Source organism: Chionomys nivalis, chromosome 7 (genome assembly GCF_950005125.1).
Source record: "Chionomys nivalis chromosome 7, mChiNiv1.1, whole genome shotgun sequence".
Taxonomy (NCBI): domain Eukaryota; kingdom Metazoa; phylum Chordata; class Mammalia; order Rodentia; family Cricetidae; genus Chionomys; species Chionomys nivalis.
This window is the reverse complement of record NC_080092.1, coordinates 39,422,494-39,433,318: the sequence shown is the minus strand read 5'-3', so window position 1 is coordinate 39,433,318 and position 10,825 is coordinate 39,422,494.

Sequence of the window (10,825 nt, the reverse complement as noted above, 5' to 3'; positions counted from 1 at the left end):
ATGTGTGTATCTCAGGCTTTTCTCATGCGTGCACTGGTCATTCCATTCATTCCTGGGATGAAGCGCAAGTGGGGAAAGACTTGGTGTCTTTCTTTGTGTACTGACCTCTTCCGTGTGTTAACCTGCTGCTGTGGTCTCCAGCACCCACTCTTGGGCACAGCCAGACAGCTCTGCACATGAGATAAGGGAGGTTAAAAGAGGAGGTGATACAGTGGGGTAAAGGCACTTGCTGCCAAGCTTGGTGACCTGAGTTCAGTGGCTGGGACCCTCATGATAGGAAGACGGAAACTGACTTGCTGTGGGGTATTATTTTAAGATGGGTCACATTTGTTTATGCTGTAGAACATTGTTTAAACGTATTGCATTCTTTTATGTTGCATTTGTTTAACTCTGGAAAGCTGTGTTACTTTGCCTGTCTACATCTGATTGGTCTAATAAAGAACGGAGTGGCCGACAGGCTGGCAGGGGAGGATAGGAAGGGCTGCCAGGTAGAGAGAATAAATAGGAGAAGTCTGGGAAGAGAAATCAAGGAACAGGATAAGGAGAAGGGCTCCAGGGGCCAGCCACCCAGCTATACAGCATACCACAGAGTAAGAAGTAAATACAGGTACATAGAATAGAGAAAGATAAAAAGATAGATGAGATGAAAAGCTGGCCAAGAAGCAAGCCAAGCTAAGGCTGGACATTCATAAGAAAGAATAAGACTCTGTGATTTATCTGAGTTGGGTGGTGGACCCCACAAAGAGTCAAAGAGTAAAGAGTTAAAAAAACAAAACAAAACACAACACTGACTCTCTCAAGTTGTCCTCTGATTTCCATACATGGACTGTGGTTTACGAACACACACACACACACACACACACAGAGTAAATGAAAATGGAAAAAGGGAAAAGGATTACTGACTAGCTTAAGGTCACACACAGTTAAGGACATACCGTCAACATCGCACCAAAATGCTTCTCCGCGTGTGCCAGGCCAGTACTTTTCCACTGCCCAGTGATTTCCTCCTATTTTTCTTCCTGGAGTCCTTATTTCCTGCAGGGAGTCTGGCCAGAGGATCAATTCTTTCTGCCTGAGGCCAGTCTTGAAGAGGGATTCAGGGAAAGGCTTGAGCCTTAGAGATAAACAGAATTTGACGTATTTCTCTAGTCTGGGCACATTACACCCACTGCTGCAGGAGAGGTGAGGGCCCCTTATTAATACGCCATCTTTTATAAATAACTGAGAAAGGTGCTATCTGCATGCAGCAAGTCTCTGCTTCCTTTGTCTTTACTGCATGGCATGGACTTTGGGATCTACAGCTTCTGACTTCCAGGCAGACTCAGAGTGCCAAGCTTAGCGGAAGGTCCCCATAGCTCCCAGCTCTGTATTTTGTGATATGGGTGAACTGCTCAATTTGAAAGCCATGTCTATCCTGCAGTCTACATTCTGGCTGGGAAAACAAACATTTAATAAAGGAAGTCACCCGTATGTGAATGTCAGGGGCTGCAGGGAGAACTCAGTGGTTTAGTGCTTGCTGTGCAAGTGAGAGGACCTGAGTTGTATCCCTAGCATTTGTCTAGAAGGCCTGTGTGGGGGCTCCTTTCTGTAATCTTGGTGCTTACGGAGGCAGAGACAGGAGGAAAGGACTATATCAGTTGCCTAGCTTCAGATTTAATGTAGGAGAATTCAGGGAAAACAAAACAAAACCAACCAACCAACAACAACAACAACCAAAGGCAGAGAAAAAAAACAGCAAGCATCAACCTCCAGTTTCCACATGTAAAGGCATAGGTGGTTAAGAGCACTGGTTGCTCTTCCAGAAGATACAAACCTGGTTCTCAGCACCCATGTCTGGTGTGCCATCTAGTTCCATCTGCAGGGGATCTGATGCCCTCCCGTGGTCTTTGTAGGCACGTGGCATACATACAGGGAGACACGCTCATACACATAGATATAAATGAAAACCTTGTTAAAGAGTAGAGATCAAAAAATTGCCACATCACGGCAGTGCTCAACTTGCTTTCTCTGCTCTTGTGCAATCCAGAATCCCCTGAACAGAGGATGGAGCCACCCACAGTGGGTGAACCTTCCTATTAGTCAAGACAATCCCTGACAGACATGCCCAAAAGTCAACCTAAACTAGACAATCTCTCATTGAAACTCCAGGGAGCCACTGGTGTGTCAAGCAGACCGCTAAAACTAACCATTTTAATTGGGTGTAGGTGGCACATGCCTTTAATCTCAGGATTCTGGAGGCAGAGGCAGGCACATCTCTGAGAATTCAAGGTCAGTCTGGTCTCTAGATTGAGTTCTGGGACAGTCAGAACTACATAGAGAGACCCTGTCTCAGAAAAACAAAAACAAAAACAAACAAACAACAATAACAATTAAAAAAAAACAAAACAACCAAACTGTCTGTCTTAGGATTTCTGTTGCTATGAAGAGACACCATGACCATAGCATCTCTTATAAAGGAGAAACATTTTTTTTTTTTTTTGGTTTTTTGAGACAGGGTTTCTCTGTGGTTTTGGAGCCTGTCCTGGAACTAGCTCTTGTAGACCAGGCTGGTCTCGAACTCACAGAGATCCGCCTGCCTCTGCCTCCCGAGTGCTGGGATTAAAGGCGTGCGCCACCACCGCCCGGCAAAGGAGAAACATTTAATTGTGGTGGCAGCTTACAGTTTCAGAGGTTCAATCCATTATAATCATGGCAGGGAGCATGGCAGCATGCAGGCAGACATGGTACAGAAGGAGCTGCTACATGACATGCAGGCAACAGGAAGTAGACTGTCCCAATGGGCATGGCTTGAGCTTATATGAGACCTCAAAGCCCACCTCCACAGTGACACACTTCCTCCAATAAGACCACACCCCTTGAACAAGGCCACGCCTCCTAATAGTGCCACTCCCTTTGGGGGGGCATTTTCTTTCAAATCACCATACCACCTCAGGGTTTATTTTGGCTAACATTTTGAGGGTACAGTCCATCATGGTGGGGAGGCATGAAGATAACAGTAACTGAGATAGCTGGTCATGTTACATCCACAGTCAGGAAACAGAGAGAGAATGATGGGGCTCAGCTCACTTTCTCCTCATTCAGTCCAGGCATCGCACACAGTTGGGGTGGATTTTCCCACCTCAATTACCCCAGCCTAGAAACTCAGAGGCTTGTTTCTGAGGTGACTCGAGCTCCTGTCAAGTTGATATGACACTCCATACTCATCATCACAGAGGGCTTGTGAATCAAGGAGGCTACAGAGGTAGGGCATCCTTGTGTTGGGGGCAGGGGTCTTTATCATCCCAGGGCTGTCTTCTGTCTCCTTTTCTGGTGGGAACCTCACAATGATCTTCGCTCTCCTGCAACTGGTTAACTATAAGCAAGCAATGGCTTCTCTTCAGCAAAGAGATGGGGTGAGGGGCAACGGGAAGAGAGAGGGGGAAACAGAAGTTGTCAATGAACCCTGGTTCTAGGAACGTGTTTTCAGGTTTGGTCATCAGGGAATGGGTATCTTGGGGAGGCCATCATTACTATACTGTGAGGTATTTGGATGGGATAACAACCCTGAGGAGGGAACCAGAAGCATTGTGTTGACTTATGCTGGCACATTGGGTACACTTCTTGCCTCTCAGGGTAGATACAGCTAGGGACCCAGCACTTAGCTTTGAGTGATTCCCAAGCAAGCCTAGGCTGGGGCTTCCATAAAGTCACTCTCCGTCTGTGGGTTCCCCATCTTCCCATCTGTGGGTGCCCCATCTCCTCACCCCCCAGGGGAACAGAAGTCTGGCTTCTGAGGCCTTTTCCTCTGTTCTCTGCTTTTCCATTATAGGTCCTTCACTTCTGCACCTTCCAGAGGAGCTGGAATTCAATCTCCAGGCCCTTCAGGTCAGACCTGCCCGCCCCTCACTTCATTTTCCTTTGAGAGGTTGTTTGAAAACTCAAGTTTGGTAGAAAATACAAGCTGGGCAGTGGTGGTTCACACCTTTAATCCCAGCACTTGGGAGGCAGAGGCAGGAGGATCTCTGTGAGTTCGAGGCCAGCCTGGTCTACAAGAGCTAGTTCCAGAACAGCCAGGGCTACACAGGGAAACCCTGCCTTGATAAAAAGCAAGCAAGCAAACAAACAAAAAAACTAAGCTAAATAGAACACACACACGGGAGTGGGGGGTAGGAGGTGGCATGGAGGGGTGTTCATATGATCTCAGGGCTGGGCTGATGAGCCTGCCTTTCCGGGGGCTGAGTGCTATGTGGGGAAGAAGTGATGAAGACGCTTGGTGACTCTTTTCCCAGGGCCTGAATTAAGAGACTTGCTCTTCCTTCTGCATTTGACGGCTACTCAAGCATGGTCTCCTGACAGTTATTGAGCGGAGAAGGTGGGGAACATATTCTTTCCTGTTTTGCCAAGCAGCAAAGCCCGCCCTAGCAGTTTAGTGGGCTTAATTTTTTTCCAGTAGTCAAGAGTTGTTTTTTCCCCCCTTGGGAGCTCCTCATCCTCCATCTTCTCCTCTAGATATCCTCTCATTGATGTGACCATTTACTTCATCCAGCTTCCCACACGGCATAGTACTCACGGTACATATTTCATCCGATAAATGCTCATTTTGCGCCTATTTTATGTCAGGTGTTGTGGCAGACGCCGGGAAAAACATACCAAGCAGAAAATAAGCCCCCAAAACCAAGAACTCTGACCTACGGGACGGATATTGACAAACGAGACAGGTAATCAAAACTTACAGCCCCAAACACAGCTCTTACCTCAAAGGGAGGGAATAAGTGACAACTTATTCTGAGCCAGATGTGAGTGACCATGGCCACAGGACACACGGACTCAGGTTACTCCAAATAACAGGTCCCAATGTGGAAACAATTAGATTAACTTTCATGGTCATAGAACCAAAGCATGATGGGGAATTTACATCTTCTGGTCTTCAGAGTATTCTGGTGCTCAGTCACTCTACAGGAGCTGGAGTTAGCTGAGGACCAAGTGTGTTTCCTTCTTTAAGAAGTCATGAGACCAGCCTGGTCTACAAGAGCTAGTTCCAGGACAGGAACCAAAAAGCTACGGAGAAACCCTGTCTCGAAAATCCAAAAAAAAAAGAAGTCATGGAGGCTGCTGGGAAGGGAGCAATCACACAGGACATCCACAGGAAAGTGGCAGCATTTGATCAGGAGACAGGACAGCAAGGTCATCTTCACCTCCAGGGTGTCTGGGGAGCAAACCCAGCCACCTTCCCTGTCCTCTAGCCCAGTGAAGGGACTCGGAGGTGCCGCTTCTTGTACTAATCTAGCTGTAAGCATTTTTACTTCAGCTGTCCTCTCACATCCCCTGGCCCCTAAGGAACAAGGCACAGAGCCTTGCAACATCATTAAAATGCTGTCCGGAAAGAGGCTCCACTGAGCCTGGAAAGTGAGAAGGTAAGAACCACAGGAGCGAAGTGGAGACAGGAGCGCTAGGCAGACAGGCCAGGCAGGCACCTGCTCCCACTGGCTCTGCACCAGCCTGGAGAACAATCCTGAATGAACCCCCTCTCTTCCCAGCTTCTGTAGCCCAGGCTGACCTCCTGCTCAGTGTGCAGCTGAGGATGGTCCTCTTACCTCTGCCTCTGTTGTGATTACAGGTGTACACTGCATACTCGGTTTCAGTTTCAATGACCTCTGATGACATATACACCTGGACGGTTAGTTAACATTGCTTCTATAAGCAAAGGTGTGGAGAAATGTCTGAAATGCCCTACCCATGGATGGGAAGAAGGCTTTTATTATAGATATGAGAGAGAGAAGAGTCAGAGGTCTTTGGGGGAAGCCCAAAGCAGCCATGGCCACTTCTTGGGGCAGAGAAGAGATGGGTAGACTGATAAGGGCCAGGGCTACCTCTTTTGGGAGCAGAGAGGAGAGGAAACATGGAAAAAAACCTCATGAGTAATTAAGAAAATTGGTAGCCACAGGATGGTGGGGGGGGTATTTCTGGGAACTGGAACAGCCTGGAAATTTAGGGTGGCTGGGGAGGGGGCTTGTGGGCCTGGTGGCTTTGGCATACACCATAGGTACATGGCAATAGGGAAGAAAGAAACTGGTTTCTCAGGTTCATGGTGAGAGTGGGCTTCTCTACCAGCAATCCTACAGTTCAGCCTGAGCAGAGCCCAGACTCATTTTGGACTAAGTCAGAGGGCTTGTCCCTTTTTGGGGATGCTTGTCACTTTTTCCTTCGGACCTGACAGCTTCTCTCTCTCTCTCTCTCTCTCTCTCTCTCTCTCTCTCTCTCTCTCTCTCTCTCTCTCTCTCTCATCTCCAGTTGATAGTAAGCTAATAAACTACTCCAGCTTCCTAAATCTATTTGTACTATGGTTATTTCTGAGATGTATGTAATCCTGTCCTATCATTTAAACCTCCCCATCTTCTCTGCCTGCCCCCTCTACCCTCACATCCACACAAAACAGAGTCCTCCCAAAGGAATAAGAGTCTATCAGCAACCATAGCCTGGAGATGCAGATTCCAGTTGCCTCAAGTGATTTGTTGGACCATGGACCATGAGTCAAGGGATCCCTCAAATACATTGATGGAGACCCTGGGTAGGCAAGCTCAGCTAAGTGGGAGAGTCTTCTGCTGGAGGCATAGGTCTTACCTGATGGTCAAAGAAGGCTGGACACAAACAGAGGTGGGTATTGGTTATTGAGACAGATGAAGGTATCACAAGGTAATTTGAGCTCTGGATATGTGAAAGGTTTCCGTACCCTGATATTAACCCTCTCCGCCAATGCTGTAATCCAAATCAAGCTGAATTAGAACAAAAGTCCAGGTTTAATGAGTAAAATGCTCCCAGATGATTCCCCACCCCCAGAGGAGACTGGGAGAAGAGACTGAAAAACCACATGCTCTTCTCTAGGGCATGGTTTAAATACTCTATAGGTGTGGTCATGAGCCTCTCCTATGGAGGAGCAGGTTTTCTGAGATGGAGCAGTGTTTGGAGAAAGAGAGAGGTTGGGGGGGGGGACTGAGGTGGCGTTTCCACCTGGACAGTATGCAGCAGTCCAACTCCTCACAGAGATGTTTTAACCTGCCCATCAGTCTGTGGGACCTTCAACAGAGATGTGGCCTTTTCTGGGGACTTTACACCGGGAAAGTGAAAACGTGTTGTACGTTCCTGTCTGTCGGTCTACATATGCCTCTGTGTGTGCATGGCTTTGCTTCCTGAGCAAATCATCTCGTGGGAGAGGCGGAGCATCCACCCCGGTGGGCTACTGCTGTGGGACAATGGTCTGTACCCTGCCACTTGTATTTTAAGTAAACGCTGATGGGTCAATAGCCAGGCAGGAAGTATAGGAGGAAGTAGAGGTGGGGCAAGGAGGACAGGAGAATTCTGGGAAGAGGAAAGAGTCTGTAGTCGTTATGCAGACACAGAGGAAGCAAGATGTGACTGCCTCGCTGAATAAGGTACCAAGCCACGTGGATAACACAGACAAGGATTATGAGGTAATATAAGTTATAAGAGTTAATAAGAAGCCTGAGCTAATAGGCCAGTCAGTGGGGACAGAAACCCCTGTCAGCAGGCTGCCATGAGAAGATATGCAACAAGTCACCTGTTTTATCCTTTCATATCCAGACCAGAGCACAGAGTCCAGGCTGAACAAGGTTCAGTTTAACATGGCCGGCAGACTGAACTGGACCATGAGAGGAGAGAGGGGGAGAGAGAGCAAGAGAAGAGCGGGCTTGGACAAAGAGACCAGCATAGTCAAAGTTTGGGGAAGAGAAGTGGAAGCCCCATCCCCACGAGGGAGAGGTTTAGGGTAGGGGGCGGGGTTGAGGAGTGCTGGGAGGAGCCAAAGGGACTGAGTTCCGGTTCTCATCTCCCACATGACAGCTGACATGCAACTCCAGTTCCAGGTGATTTAACACCCTCTCTGGTCTCTGGGAACATCAGGCATGCATGTGGTGCACATATATACCCGCAGGCAAAACACCCATAAGATAAAAATAAGCAAGTCTTGAAAAAATAAACAAGCAATAAACAAACAAACAAACACGCTCCTGAAGAATGATACTCAAGGTTGACCTCTGGCTTCTACATTCGTGCACACACATACATGCACCTGCCCCATATGAACTTACACACATACGTCATATATATGTGTGGATACACACACACACACACACACACACACACGACTGAATGACACTGTGTAGTGCAAATTGAAGAAATGGCTGCTCCCAGGCTTCTTTCTCTCAAGCTAGTACTTCGAGACAGCCATGAGCTGAGACCCTCCCCAACCTTTCTGCAAGTCCATAGAACACACCCAAAGCCCAGCAGGTATCAAGACTGGGCTCCAGGGTGACCACGGGCTTCCTGGCAGTAGCAGTGCCCTTCCCTGCCATCCAGTTCTGCCTACTTCCTGGGGTATTACCAAATGTCTTTTAGTTTAGTTTTTAGTTTTGTGGTTTTACAAGGGTCCAGAAAGAACAATCCTTAGTACAATATAATGACAGTGTTGGATATAATCTCCCTTGGGGTTAAACACTCGAGTTTTAGCATATTTTAAGCTAATAACATAGTTTATTTTTAACAGAACACAACAAACAAATGAAAAGTCTACAGTATTTCTTACCGGTAGGACCTGAGGCTTTGCAGGCTCTAAGGAAACCTTGCCACCCCACTCATCCACTTCGGGGGTGCACCCCCCACCCTGGGGGGGTGTTTGATGTTGCCCTCTGAAATCTCCCATTTGGACTGAATTCTCAACTTCCATTTTCTTCACTTTAAATTCTGGTGCAAACCCTCAGGGTTCATGCAGCCCTCTAAGTCGGTGGGGGTAGGCTCTGACTACCGGGAACCCTCTGGGCTCCATTCTGAGAGCCTTGTTAGCTGTGGCTCACGGCTCACGTGCATGCCAGCACTGTTGGTGAATGGCTTCAGCAAGCCTCCTTCCCACTTTGGCGGGAGACGAAGCCTCGCCTCTTCCGCTGGGGAAGACACTAGCTTATCAGCCTTAGCCCCAGCAACACGTGCTGGAGGCTGGTGGGGGGGGTGTTTCAGGATTTCAGAATTCCACCCCTCCAATTGCTTCCTCTCAAAGATGTTTGCATTTAAACAAGAGTTGGTTCCCCCCACCCCACCCCATTTCTCCCCTTTTTTGATTCCATTGCTGAGGCAGCCCCGCTGCTGGCTTGTTAGTGTCTGGAGGGCTCCATGGCAACAGCCTGGGAGTTGAATGGTGTGAACCTCACCTCTTTTTCTTTGTGCAGTCTGGTTGGCAAGGCAGACCATTTAGGAGAACTGTCAAGGAAGTGGAAACAGAACTCTTTGTCACCTTGCTATCTCCCGGGCTTGCTGTAAAAACCTGTGGATAGATTGCAGAGGCGGGCAGAGCTGGCGGAGGGTGATGGACAAGAGTCAGCGAATGAAGCTCTTTCCCCAGTGGCTCTGAGGAGTCCACCAGACTTGATGATTGCTTAACTGATGTCCAGAGAGACTGTCTGTTGCTATGACAAAGCCACTCTGACTGTAAGCGACTTAGGAGAGGAAGGGGTTTATTTGACTGGCACTTATAGGTCACTTTCATCACTGAAGAGAGTCAGGGCAGGAACTCAAGCAAGATCCTGAAGCAGAAACCATGGAGGAATGCTGTTTGCTGGCCTCCTCACTGACTCATGCTCAACTAGTTTTCCTATACAGTCCAGGAATTCCTGCTTGGGGAATGGTGTTACTCACAGTGGACTGAGCTTGAACTCAGTCAAGGGTTGAGACAACCCCCCACAGACACGCCCAGAGGCCAGTCTGATCTCATCAATCCTTCAGTGAAGACTTCCTTCTCAGATGACTCTAGGCTGTCAAACTGACAGTGACAGCCGACAGGGAGAATACAGTTGTGGGGTGGGTATTCCTCTGGATGAAAACACTGGAGTGAAGTGGGAGGTCCTGAAATTTACAGGCTCGGGAAGCTGAGAAAGTTACAAGAGTCACAAGGCCGGTCCTCAAGATTACATAAGCAGTAGCAGCAGCTGGCAGAAGGGAGACTGTCAGGAGGGACTGCCAGCTGGGTGCTGGAGGCCATCGATGCTGCCTGGTCCACCATGGCAGTTAGCGATGCCAGGTGTTGTTTAGCAATCTTGAATGATGTAGCAATTTAAGGAAGGGCCACTGTAGACTCGATGACATGCCCCTGTAGCATTGGGCTGCCACAGAGTCACAGCTTGGGCAGAGAGAGAGAATGGGGGGGGGTGCTTTCTCCTGCACATGCAACTCATGCTGGGTAGTAAGCCAAAGACTCATTTATTTCTGCATGTGGTTAAGGTAGCCTACCTTTCTAATCCTCAGGTCGTGACTGGAGCTGCAGCACTTACTGTGGTTCAGCGATTCCTGGTGTCTAGTGTGTTAACAGGGGCACCGACAAGGCAATGGCCAACTCATAGTCATGACCTTGCACTGAATCAAGGGGTGTGCTGTGGTTTTGCTTGTCCCCTTAGGTCCATTGTCATAAAATTCTTGCTTAGTCCCCAGGGAAGAACCACTGGGCAGTTCTTTTTGTTGTTTTGGTGTGTGTGCACGTTTATATGCACATCTGTGTTTGGGTGCATATGCGGGAGTATGTGGAAGCCAGAGGTGGACCTTCCATGTCTTCTCAGGCACTCTCCACCTTGTTTGTGGACAGGCCCTTTCACTTTTCCCTGGAGCATATCGACCTGGCTAGGCTGAATGGTCAGTAAGCCCCAAAGGTCCTCCTGCCTCTGCTTTCCACACCTGGACTTAGAAGCCTATACTACCATATCTAACCTTTCTTCTCAGACTGTGAGGATTGAACTAAGGTCACCGTGTTTGCGTTTCTGACTTCAGGTATTTCACTGGTTATGGGGTG